The sequence below is a fragment of the Dermacentor variabilis genome, unplaced genomic scaffold, assembly GCF_050947875.1.
Source record: "Dermacentor variabilis isolate Ectoservices unplaced genomic scaffold, ASM5094787v1 scaffold_21, whole genome shotgun sequence".
Classification (NCBI taxonomy): domain Eukaryota; kingdom Metazoa; phylum Arthropoda; class Arachnida; order Ixodida; family Ixodidae; genus Dermacentor; species Dermacentor variabilis.
The window spans coordinates 1,332,114-1,345,103 of NW_027460379.1; positions in this window are offsets into that span (position 1 = coordinate 1,332,114).

Below are 12,990 nucleotides of genomic sequence, written 5' to 3' on the forward strand. Positions count from 1 at the left end.
TGGGTTGGTTATATTCTGCACATTTCTCTATCACTTGATTGATAGTATGAATATGGTCTATTGTTGAGTAGCCTTTACGGAATCCTGCCTGGTCTTTTCGTTGACAGAAGTCTAAGGCGTTCCTGATTCTATTTGCGATTACCTCAGTAAATACTTTGTAGGCAACTGACAGTAAGCTGATCGGTCTATAATTTTCAAGTCTTTGGTGTCCCTTTTCTTATGGATTAGGATTATGTCCAAGACGTCGGTACGCTCGAGGTCATGAGGCATTGCGTATACATAGTGGCCAGTTTCTCTAGAACAATCTGCCCACCATCCTTCAACAAATCTGCTGTAACCTGGTCCTCCCCTGCTGCCTTCCCCCTTTGCATAGCTCCCAAGGCTTTCTTTACTTCTTCCGGCGTTACCTGTGGGAATTCGAATTCCTCTAGACTATTCCCTCTGCCATTATCGTCGTGGGTACCACTGGTACTCCATAAATCCCTATAGAACTCCTCAGCAACTTGAACTATCTCATCCATATTAGTAATAATATTGCCGGCATTGTCTCTTAACGCATGCATCTAATTCTTGCCAATTGCTAGTTTCTTCTTCACTGCTTTTAGGCTTCCTCCGTTCCTGTGAGCATGTTCAATTCTATCCATAATATACTTCTTTATGTCAGCTGTCTTACGCTTGTTGATTAACTTGCAAAGTTCTGCCAGTACTATTCTAGCAGTAGGGTTAGAGGCTTTCATACATTGACGTTCCTTGATCAGGTCTGTCGTCTCCTGCGATAGCTTACTGGTATCCTGTATAACGGAGTTACCACCGACTTCTATTGCACACTCTTAAAGATGCCCACAAGATTGTCGTTCATTTCTTCAACACTAAGTTCCTCTTCCTCAATTAAAGCGAACACCTGTTCTGTAGATTGATCTGGAATTCCTCTATTTTCCCTCTTAGCGCTAACTCATTGATCGGCTTCTTATGTACCAGTTTCTTCCGTTCCCTCCTCAGGTCTAGGCTAATTGGAGTTCTTTCCATCCTATGGTCACTGCAGCGCACCTTGGTGAGCACGTCCACATGTATGATGCCAGGGTAAGCGCAGGGTATGAAGTCTATTTCATTTCTAGTCTCGCCGTTCTGTCTCCTCCGCGTTCACTTTCGGATATCCCGCTTGCGGAAGAAGTTATTCATTATCCGCATATTATTCTTTTCCGGAAACTCTACTAATAACTCTCCCCTGCTATTCCTAGTGCCTATGCCATATTCCCTCACTTCCTTGTCTCCAGCCTGCTTCTTGCCTACCTTGGCATTGAAGTCGCCCATCAGTATCCTGTATATTGTTTTGACTTTACCCATCGCCGATTCCACGTCTTCATAGAAGCTTTCGACTTCCTGGTCATCATGACTGGATGTAGGGGCGTAGACCTGTACAACCTTCATTTTGTACCTCTTAATAAGTTTCACAACAAGACCTGCCACCCACTCGGTAATGCTATAGAACTCCTGTATGATAGCAGCTATATTCTTTATAATCAGGAATCCGACTCCTAGCTCTCGTCCATCCACTAAGCCCCGGTAGCAAAGGACGTGCCCGCTTTTTAGCACTGTATATGCTCCTTTTGGCCACCTAACTTCACTGCGCCCTACTATATCTCATTTACTGCTCTCTAATTCCTCCAATAGCACTGCTAGGCTCGCCTCACTAGATAACGTTCTAGCGTTAAACGTTGCCAGGTTCATATTCCAATGCAGCCTGGTATGCCATAATTCTTGCTAAGCATGCAGCTTTTGGGAGCGCGCGCACGTGGTTTTCTGCCAAATCACGTGTCAAGCATGCGCATGCTGCTCTTGGCAGTGCAAGCACGCGGTTTCCTGCAACAAACACGCACTAAGCACATGCATGCTGCTCTTGGCAGCGCGCAAGTGGTTTTCTGCCAAACCACCTGGTAAGCATGCACATGCAGCTTTCCACAGCGCGCGCAGGTGGCCTTTCTATCAAATCACGTGCATGCACGACCATGCTCCTCTTCGCAGCGTGCGCCAGTGATTTTTGGCCAAATCACGTGCTAAGCACGCCTGTGCTGCTTTGGCTCCACGCGCACGTGGTTTTCTGCCAAACCACGTACCAAGCACACGCATGCTGCAATAGGCTGCGCGCGCACGTTGTTTTCTGCCAAATCACGTGCTAAGCACGCGCGTGCTGCTTCTGGCAGCACGCGCACGTCGTTTTCTACCAAGACCATGTGCTAAGCACCCGAATGCTTCTTTTGGCTGCGCACGTGGTTTTCGACCAAGCCCAAGTGCTAAGCACGCGCTCGCTGCTTTTGGCAGCGCACGCGCGTGGTTTTCTGCCTATTCACAGTTAAGCATACGCATGCTGCTCTTGAACGCGCGCACGTGGTTTTCTGCAAAATTACGTGCCAAGCACGCGCATGCTGCTCTTGATAGCGCACGCACGTGGTTTTTTGCAAAAATCACGCACTAAGCCCACGCATGCTGCTCTTGGCAGCGCGCAAGTGGTTTCCTGCCAAACCACCTGGTAAGCATGCACATGAAGCTCTCCGCAGCGCCCAAATCCGGCCTTTCTGCCGAGTCCACGTGCTAAGCACGCGTATGCTGCTTTTCGCTGCGCACGTGGTTTCCAACCAGGCCCAAGTGCGAAGCTCACGCATGTTGCTTTTGGCAGCGCGCGCGTGGTTTTCTGCCAAGCACCCGCATGGTTCTGTTGGAAGCGCGGGCATGTGTTTTTAGCACGTGATCTCCCGCACGAGCGTGCGCGAGATCACGGGGTAAGAAGCTACAGAACAGGTATTCGGCTTTAACTCCGGAAGAGGACCTTTGTGTTGAAGCAATGAACGACAATCTTGTAGGCATCATTAAGGAGTGTGCAATGGAAGTCTGTGGTAACTCCATTAGACAGGATACCAGCAAACTATCGCAGGAGACGAAAGATCTGATCAAGAAGCGTCAATGTATGAAAGCATCTAACGCTACAGCTAGAATAGAACTGGCAGAACTTTCGAAGTTAATCAACAAGCGTAAGACAGCTGACATAAGGAAGTGTAATATGGATAGAATTGAACATGCTCTCAGGAACGGAGGAAGCCTAAAAACGGTGAAGAAGAAACTAGGAATTGACAAGAATCAGATGTATGCTTTAAGAGACAAAGCCGGCAATATCATTACTAATATGGATGAGATAGTTCAAGTGCTTCTGTATTCGCGTGCCCGTGGTTTTTCTGGCGAGACCATGGGCTAAGCACGCGCATGCTGCTAATGGCAGCGCGCGCACGTGGTGTTTCTACCACGAAACGTGCTAAGCACGCGCATGCTGCTTTTGTCTGCGCGTGCATGTGGTCTTTCTGCCAAGGCCCTGTGCTAAGTACGCGCATGGTCCTTAAAGCAGCACGCTCAAGTGGTCTTTCTGCCATGACCAGATGCTACGCATGGGCATGCTCTTTTTGGCAGCGCGCACGTGGTCAGGGGACCAATTGCAATGCATGCTCACTGACCTGGAGAGGCAAAGCAGAAGAGTGGGTCTAAAAATTAATATGCAGAAAACTAAAGTAATGCTTAACAGTCTCGGGAGAGAACAGCAATTTACAATAGGCAGCGAGGCACTGGAAGTCGTAAGGAAATACATCTACTTAGGGCAGGTAGTGACGGCGGATCCGGATCATGAGACGGAAATAATCAGAAGAATAAGAATGGGCTGGAGTGCGTTTGGCAGGCATTCCCAAATCATGAACAGCAGGTTGCCGTTATCCCTGAAGAGAAAAGTATATAATAGCTGTGTCTTACCAGTACTCACCTACGGGGCAGAAACCTGGAGGCTTACGAAAAGGGTTCTACTCAAATTGAGGACGACACAACGAGCTATGGAAAGAAGAATGATAGGTGTAACGTTAAGGGATAAGAAAAGAGCAGATTGGGTGAGGGAACAAACGCGAGTTAATGACATCTTAGTTGAAATCAAGAAAAAGAAATGGGCATCGGCAGGACATGTAATGAGGAGGGAAGATAACCGATGGTCATTAAGGGTTACGGACTGGATCCCAAGGGAAGGGAAGCGTAGCAGGGGGCGGCAGAAAGTTAGGTGGGCGGATGAGATTCAGAAGTTTGCAGGGACGGCATGGCCACAATTAGTACATGACCGGGGTTGTTGGAGAAGTATGGGAGAGGCCTTTGCCCTGCAGTGGGCGTAACCAGGCTGATGATGATGATGATGATGATGATGATGACGTGGTCTTTCTGCCAAGAGCGCGTACTAAGCACGTGCATGCTGCTTTTGTCTGCGCGCGAACGTGGTCTTTCTGCCAAGATCACATGCTAAGCACACGCATGCTGCTTTTGTCTGCGTGCGCACGTGGTTTTTCTGCAAAGACCACGTGCTAAGGAAGCGTATGCTGATTACGGTAGCGCGCATACGTGGTTATTCTGCCAAGTGAACGTGCCAAGCACGCGCATGCTGCTTGTGGTAGTGTGCGCACGTGGTCCTTCTGCGAGGACCGCATGCCAAGCTCGTGCATGCTGCTTCTGGCTCAGCGCGCACGTGGTGTTTCTCTCAAAAACAGGTGCTAAGCACGCGCATGCTGCTCTTGGCAGCGCGCGAGTGGTTTTCTGCCAAACTATCTGGTAAGCGTGCAAATGAAGCTTTGCGCAGCGCGCGAACGGGGCCGTTCTGCCAAGACCACGTGCTATGCACGCGCATGCTGCTTTTCGCTGCGCACGTGGTTTTCAACAAGGCCCAAGTGCGAAGCACACGCATGTTGCTTTTGGCTGCGCTTACGTGGTTTTCTTCCAAACCCCATGCTAAGTACAAGCGTACTTCTGTTAGATGCGCAGTCATCGTGTTTTCAGCTGAATCGCGATCTAAGCACGCGCATGCTGCTCTTGGCACCGCGCGCACGTGGTCTTGAGCTGAACCACATGTTAAGGATGCACTCGCGCTAAGGAAACCTCGCGCTAAGCACGCAAATGCGGCTTTTGGCAGCGCGCTCACGTGGCCTTCTTTTAAGAATACGTGCTAAGCACGCGCATGCTAATTTTGTCTGCGCGCGCACGTGGCCTTTCTGCCAACACCACATGCTAAGCACGCGCACGGTGCTTTTGGCTTCGCACGTTGTTTTCTGTCAAATCACGGCGTAAGCGCGCGCATGCTGCTCTTGGCAGCGCTTGCATGTGGTTGCCTTCCAAACTAAGCACTAATCCCGCGCATGCTGCTCCTGGCAGCGCACGCACGTGGCATTCTGCCAAACCACATGTTAAGCATGCAGAAGCAGTTTTTGACAGCGCGCGCCCGTGGCCTTCCGCCAAACCACGTGGTGATCATGCTCATGCAGCTTTTGACAGCGCAAAGACATGGGCTGCCTGCCAACACCACGTGCTAAGGAAGCGCATGCTGCGTTTGCCTGCGCATGTGGTTTTCTACCAAGCCCAAGTGTTAAGCACTCGCATGCTGCTTCTGTCAGAGCGAGCACGTGGATTTCTGCCATACCACGCGCTCAGCACGCGCATGCTGCTCTTGGCAGCGCCCGCGTGTTTTTCTGCCAAAAGACATGGTAAGCATACACATGCAGCTGTTAGCAGCGCGCACACGTGATTTTCTGCCAAATCACGCGCTAAGCACGCGGACGCTGCTCATGGCAGCGCGCGCACGTGCTTTTCTACCAAACACATACTAAGCATGCACATGCAGCTTTTGGCAGCACGCGCACGTGGCCTTTCTGCCAAACCATGTACCAAGCTAGCGCATGCTGCTCTTTGGAGCCCGTCCGCGAGGTGCTCAGTCCAACTGCGTTGTATTTGCACATGCAGCTTTTCGCGGCGCGCACACTTGTGCTTTCAGCCCAACCACGTGGTATTTGCACATGCCGCTTTTCGCAGCGCGCACACTTGTGCTTTCTGCCAAAAGCACGTGCTAAGAACTCGCGTGCTGCTTGTGGCAGTGCGCGAACGTGGTCTTTTACCAAGGACCCCGTGCTAAGCACTTCCATGCGGCTTTTGGCTCCGCGCGGCCGTGGCCTTTCTGGCAAGGCCAGGTGCTAAGCACGCACAGGCTGCTTTTGGCTACGCGCGCACGCGGCCTTTCTTCCAAGACCACGTGCTAAGCACGCGCATGCTGCTTTTGTCTCCGCGTGCATGTGGTCTTTCTGCCAAAGCCCCGTGCTAAGTACGCGCATGGTCCTTAAAGCAGCACGCACAAGTGGTCTTTCTGCCGTGACCAGATGCTTTGCACGGGCTGATCTTTTTGGCAGCGCGCACGTGGTCTTTCTGCCAAGACCACGTGCTTAGGAAGCGTATGCTCCTTTTGGCAGCGCGCTTTCGTAGTCTTTCTTCAAGAGCACGTACTAAGCACGTGCATGCTTCTTTTGTCTGCGCGCGAACATGGTCTTACAGCCAAGATCACATGCTAAGCACACGCATGCTGCTGCAAGCTAAGGAAGCGCATGCTGCTTACGGCAGCGCGCATACGTGGTCATTATGCCAAGAGAGCGTGCCAAGCACGCGCATGCTGCTTGTGGTAGTGTGCGCACGTGGTCCTTCTGCGAAAACCGCATGCTAAGCTCGTGCATGCTGCTTCTGGCTCAGCGCGCACGTGGTGTTCCTCTCAAAAACAGGTGCTAAGCACGTGCATGCTGCTTTTATCTGGGCACGCACGTGGCATTTCTGGCAAGACCACGTGCGGAGGAGGCGCATGCTGCTTTTCCCTCCGCACGTGGTTTTCTACCAAGCCCAAGTGCTATGCACGCGCATGCTGGTTATGACAGTGCGCGCACCTGGTTTTATGCCAAATCACCTGCTATGCACGCACATGCTGCTCTTGGTAGCGTGCGCACGTGGTTTTCTGCCAAGTCACGTGCTAAGCGCGCGCATTATGCTTTTGGTAGAGCGTGCACGTGGTTTTCTGCCACACCACGCGCTAAGCACGCGTATGCTGCTCTTGGCACCGCGCGCACGTGGTTTTCTGCCAAACGGCGCGGTTAGCACGCACATGCAGCTTTTTGCAGCGTCGCCCGCGGCGTTTCTGCCAAGAACACGCGCTAAGCTTGGGCATGCTGCTTTAGGTCACGCACGTGGTTTTCTACCAAGCCGAAGTGCTGAGCACGCTCATGCTGCTTCAGGCAGCGCGCGCTCATGGTTTTCTACCAAACCACGTAGTAACCATGCACATACAGCTTTTAACAGCGCGCGCTCGTGGTTTTCTGTCAAATCACGCGCTAAGCACGCGCATGCGGCTCTTGGCAGAGCATGCACGTGGTTTTCTGCCAAATCACGCTCTAAGCACGGGCATGCTGCTTCTCGCACCGCACGCACGGGGTTTTCTGTCAATCCACATGCTAAGCAGGCAAACGCTGCCCTTAGCAGCGCGCGCACGTGGCTGCCTGCCAAACGACGTTCTAAGCAATCACATGCAGCTTTTGGCAGTGCGCTCACGTGGATTTTTGCAAAACCACGTGATAAGCATGCACATGCAGCTTGTGGCAGCGCGCGCCCGTGGGCTTTCTGCAAAGACCATGGGCTAAGGCGGCGCATGCTGCTTTTGGCTCCGCACGTCGTTTTCTACCAAGCCCACGTGCTAAGCACGCGCATCCAGCTTTGACTCCGTGCATACGTGGTTTCCTGCCAGACCCCGCACTAAGCACGCGGATGCTGTCCTTGGCAGCGCACTTCCCACGTGGCCTTTCTGCCAAGACCTCGTGCGAAGCGCGCGCAGGCTGCTTTTCCCCGCTCACATGGTTTTCTACCAAGCCCGAGTGCGAAGCACGCGCACGCTGCTCTAGGCAGCGCGTGCACATGGTTTTCACCCAAAGCAAGCGCTAATCACGCGCATGCTGCTTTTGGCAGCGCGCGCGCGTGGTTTTGCGCCAAACCACATGTTAAGCATGCGCATGCAGCTCTCGGCAGCGCGCGCACGTGGTTTTCTGCCAAACCTCGCGCTAAGCACGCACATGCTGCTCTTGGCTGAGCATGCACGTGGCTTTCTGCCAAATGACGCGCTAACCACGCGCATGCTGCTTCTGGCACCGCGCGCACGGCGTTTTCTGTCAGACCACGTGTTAAGCACGCACATGCTGCTCTTGGCAGCGCGCGCACGTGGCTGCCTGCCAAACGACATTCTGAGCAATCACATGCAGCTTTTGGCAGTGCGCGCACGTGGGTTTCTGCAAAACCACGAGGTAAGCATACACATGCAGCTTGTGGCAGCGCGCGCCCGTGGGCTTTCGGCCAAGACCACGTGATAAGCACGCGCATGCAGCTATATTCTGCGCACGTGGTTTTCTACCAAGCGCAAGTGCTAAGCATTGACACGCCCCTTCTGACAGCGGGCACGTGGCTTTCTGCCAAACCACGCGCTAAGCACGCGCATGCTGATTCTGGCAGCGCGCACACGTGGTTTTTTGCCAAACTGCTCCCTAAGCACGCGCATGCTGCGCTTGGCCGCACGCGCATGGTTTTCCGTCAAACCAAACCACGTGGTAAGCTCGCACATGCACGTGGCCTTTCTGCCAAATCACGTGCTCAGCACTCGCATGCTTTTTCTGGCTCAGCGCGCACGTGTTTTTCTGAAAAACCACGAGGTAAGCACGCTCATGCGTGTCTTGGCAGTGCGCGCGCGTGGTTTTCTGCGAAACCTCGTGTTAAACATGCACATGCTGCTTTTCGCAGCGTGCGCACGTGGTTTTTTGCCAAACCACGCGCGAGCACGCGCATGCAACTCTTTGCAGCGCCCGCGTCGTTTTCTGCCGAACCACGTAGTAAGCATGCACATGCAGCTTTTAGCAGAGCGCACTTGGTTTTCTACCAATTCACGTGCCGAGCACGCGCATGCTGCTCTTGACCGCGTGCGCACGTGGTTTTCTGCCAAACCACCTACTAAGCACGCGCATGCTGCTTCAGGCAGCGCGCGCACGTGACTTTCTTCCAAACCACGTGCTAAGCACGCGGATGCCGCTCGTGGCAACGCGTGCACCTGGTTTTCTGCCAACCCATGTGGTAAGCAATCACCTGCAGCTTTTGGCAGCCTCCGCGCGTGGCCTTTCTGCCATGACCACGTCTTAAGCACGCGCATGATGCTTTTGGCTCCGCACCTGCTTTTCTATCAAGCTCAAGTGCTAAGAAACCGCATGCTGCTTGTGGCAGCGCGTGCTAGTGGTTTTCTGCCAAACCACTTGCTTAGCATGCACATGCAGCTTTTGGCTGCGCGCGCAGGTAGTTTTCTGCCAAACCACGCGCTAAGCACGCGCATGCTGCTTCTGCCATCGCGCGCACGGGTATTTCTGCCAAACTAAGTGCTAAGCACGTGCATGCTGCTCTTGGCAGCGCGCGCACATGGCTTCCTGCCAAACGACGTTCTACGCAATCCCATGCAGCTTTTGGCAGCGTGCGCACGTTGTTTTCTGCCAAACCGCGTGGTATGCATGCACAAGCAGCTTTTCGCAGCGCGCGCACGTGGCCTTTCTGTCAAGACCACGTGCTAAGCAGGTGCATGCTGCTTTTGGCAGCGCGCGCATCCGGTTTTCTGCCGAATCACGCGGTAAGCACGCGCATGCTGGTCTTGACAGCGCGCGCGATGTTTGCTGCCAAACCACGTGGTTAGCATGCACAAGCAGCTTTTAGCAGCTGCTCACGTGGTTTTCTGCCAAACCATGTGGTAGGCAATTACATACATGTAGGCAATTACAGTCAGTGCGCGCGCGTCAATTTCTTCAAAACGATCTGGTAAGCATGCACATGCAGCTTGTGGCATCGCGCGCCCATGGGCTTTCTGCCAAGACAACGTGATAAGCACGGGCATGCCGCTATTGGCTGCGCACGTGGTTTTCTACCAAACCACGTGCTAAGCACTCGCACGCTGATTCTGGCAGCGCGCGCATGTGGTTTTCTGCCTGACCACTCGTTAAGCACGCGCATGCTGCTCTTGGCAGCGCGCGCGTGGTTTTCTTCCAAACCACGTGGTAAGCATACACATGCAGCTTTTGGCAGCGCGCACGTGGTTTTCGGCGGAACCGCGTGGTAAGCATGCACATGCAGCTTTTGAAAGCGCGCGCACGTGGCCTTTCTATCAAATCACGTGTGAAGCACGCGCATTCTGCTCTTCGCAGCGCACGCAAGTGATTTTCCGCCAAGTGACGTGCTAAGCACGCTTATGCTGCTTTCGGTACAACGTGAACGTGGTTTTCGGGCAAACCGCATGATTAGTAACCACATACAGCTTTTGGCAGCCTGCGAACGCGGCCTTTTTGCCATGACTACGTGGTAAGCATGCGCATGCTGTATTTATCAGCACGCGCAAATGGTTTTCTGCCGAACCACGTGCTAAGCACGCACATGCTGCTGTTGGCAGCGCGCGCACGTGGTTTTCGGCAAAATCAAATGCTAAGCACGCGCACGCTGCTTTCGGTACAACGTGCACGTGGTTTTCTGCGAAACCACATGGTAAGTAATCACATACAGCTTTTAGCAGCCTGCGAATGTGGACTTTTTGCCATGACCACGTGGTAAGCTCACGCATGCTATTTTTATCAGCGCGCGCAAAAGGTTTTCTGCCAAACCACGTGCTAAGGAAGCGCATGCTGCTTATGGCTGCTTGAACACGTGGTTTTTCTGCCAAGAGAACGTGCCAAGCACGCGCATGCTGCTTTTGGCAGAGCGCGCACAAGGTTTTCTGCCAAACCACGTCCTAAGCACGCGCATGCTGGTTCTCGCAGCGCGCACACTTTGTTTTCTGCCGAACTACGCGCGAAGCACGCGCATGCTGCTCTTGGCTACGCGCGCGTGGTTTTCTGCCGATCCACGTGGTACGCATGCACATGTAGATTTTGGCAGCGTGCGCACGTGGCCTTTCTCCCAAATTACGTGCGCAGCACTCGCATGCTTTTTCTGGCTCCGTGCGCACGTGGCTTTCTCAGAAACCATGCGCTAACCACGCTCCTGCTGGTCTTGGCAGTGCGTGCACCTGGTTTTCTGTGAAACCTCGTGCTAAGAATGCACATGCAGCTTTTGGCAGCACGCGCACGTGGTTTGCTCCCAAATTACGTGCTAAGCACAGACATGCTGCTCTCGGCAGCGCGCGCATGTGGTTTTCTGCCAAATCACGTGCTAAGCATGCGCATTCGGCTTTTGGCAGCGCGTACGTGGTTTTCTGCCGAACCAGGTGCTAAGAACGCGCATGCTGCTCTTGACATCGCGTTCACGTGCTTTTCTCCCAGGCCGCTTTTGGTTCTGCGCGCACATGGTTTTGTGCCAAACCACGCGCTAAGCACGCGCATGCTGCTCTTGACAGCGCGCGCGATGCTTTCTGCCAAACCACGTGGTTAGCATCCACATGCAGCTTTTAGTAGTGGGCTCACGTGGTTTTATTTATTTATTTCTTTATTTCAGTACCCTAAGGGCCCGTTAGGGCATTACATAGGGAGGGACGGAAAAGTTCGAGCACAAGTGAAATCTGTGCAATGTGAATATATGAAGGCATTAGGAACCATAAAAACATCCAGCAGAAGCAAACAAAAACAGAAAGAAAGAAAGAACGAAAAGGGTAACGAAGTTTATACAATGTTAGTAGCGTGAATCACGGATTAGAACCTAAAGTGCGCTGCAAACAATCAGTACCCATCAGAACACGAGTTTAAGCATACATTCCAATAATGATTTAGGTAAACAGCCTGCACAGAACATATCAGATGGAACGGAATGAATTTTGCACAATGCCAAGCACTTGAAGACACTGTTTAAGTAAATATTCAAGGAAGTGTGGGTACGGACAATAATTATAATAATATTTGGGGTTTTACGTGCCAAAACCACTTTCTGATTATGAGGCACGCCGTAGTGGAGGACTCCGGAAATTTTGACCACCTGGGGTTCTTTAACGTGCACCTAAATCTAAGCACACGGGTGTTTTCGCATTTCGCCCCCATCGAAATGCGGCCGCCGTGGCCGGGATTCGATCCCGCGACCTCGTGCTCAGCAGCCCAACACCATAGCCACTGAGCAACCACGGCGGGTATGGGTTCGGACAGGTTGACACCCTCTGAAAAGGTTAACAGTGCTGCATGAAATGATGATGATTCCGTAAGCGAGACAATGTTTGCAGTTAGCGAGTTCCATTCGGCAATAGATAAAACTAGAGGCGAATTTTGATAAGCGTTAGTCCTGGCAAATATAGGTTTTACTTTATGAACATGTCTGTGCGGGTAGAGATGTGGGGAGCGGGAAGAATATGGGCTCGAGCGAAAGCAATGTTGCTGTGGTTATGGAAGGCTATGGAAGAAGGTCAACCGTGATAATTTCCTGCGCATGTCAAGTGAAGGGAGATTAACTAATTTCTTTAAGGCGGACACACTTTGATATCGAGAGTATGAAGTTAAGATTTTCATTTTTGATTTCATTTCATTTTTATTTCCTTAAAGACACCCTCCAGGGGGTTTTACATAAGGGGTGGGGTTAACTTGAGAAAGTAAATCAATTTTTTTTTCATGATGACAGGTGGGATGTAACTTTTTCTAGGAAGGTTGATGGACAGGTGATGGCTGCAATTTAATGGGGAAGGTCGTTCCAGTCGCTTGCTGTTCGGAGGAAGAATGACTTGGAAGATGTATTCGTACGGGCACGTTGGCGTGAGACTTTCAGCGGATGACCAATTCGGCGAGACGTGCGTGATGGCGGCGCGCAGATGTATGGCTGCTGTGTGAGCTGGGAATAATAAAATTTTTGAAATAGGCGCAGGCTAGAAATACGGCGACGGAGGGAAAGACAGCGTAATTGGGACTGTAGCTTGAGAGATAAAACACTAATATAGGATGAGTCTGAGTGGTGAATGAAACGGGCGGCTCTGTTTTGCACAGCATCTAATGAGTCCATGAGGTAAGCTTGCTGTGGATTCCAGACGGCGGAGGCATACTCAAGTTTTGGCCTGATTAATGACTTATAAGCAAGTAGTTTTACATTTTGAGGAGCGTCGTGCGATGACGTTTAAGAAAGCCTAGTTTTTTATTCGCA